This window comes from Octodon degus, unplaced genomic scaffold (assembly GCF_000260255.1).
Source record: "Octodon degus isolate 3935 unplaced genomic scaffold, OctDeg1.0 scaffold00253, whole genome shotgun sequence".
Lineage (NCBI taxonomy): Eukaryota > Metazoa > Chordata > Mammalia > Rodentia > Octodontidae > Octodon > Octodon degus.
In genome coordinates this window covers 1,960,100-1,960,659 of record NW_004524829.1, presented here as the reverse complement: position 1 = coordinate 1,960,659, position 560 = coordinate 1,960,100, and positions in this window count along the sequence as shown.

The window sequence follows — 560 nt, the reverse complement described above, 5'->3', positions numbered from 1 at the left end:
TTTGGTACAGGGTCTCTCTATGTAGCTTGAACTCTTAGAAATTGCCCTGTCTCAGCCTTCCCCATGCTGGGATTACAGGTACATGCCAGCACTTTCAGTTTCAGTGGCCAGCACTGCACACCTGGGGTTCCTGGACAGCATGGCATGCAGTATCAGGGATCAAACCCCAGTCCTTGAGATTACCAAGCAAGTAGTTAGACCACCCAGCTATCTCCCCAACCCAGGTTTTGAATTTTGGAGGCCTGACTTTTAAAAAATTATATGTTCTACATAGGAGTCCTTTGTTTGAAGGATAGTCCAGTATAATTTGTTTCCAATTTGTGGATTTTCTTTTTTACTTTGTTGGAGATTTCTTTGACATGCAGAAACTTTTCAAAAAGATGAGATCCCAGTTGTTGATTCTTTGAAGTATTTCCCATGCAATTTGATTTTGTTTATGACCTCTTTACCTACCTCTATGTCTTTAAAGCTTCTATCTACATTGTCTTCCAGAAGATTTAGTGTTTCAGTTTTGATATTTAAATCTTTGATCCATTTTGACTGTAGGTTTTTTTTTTTTT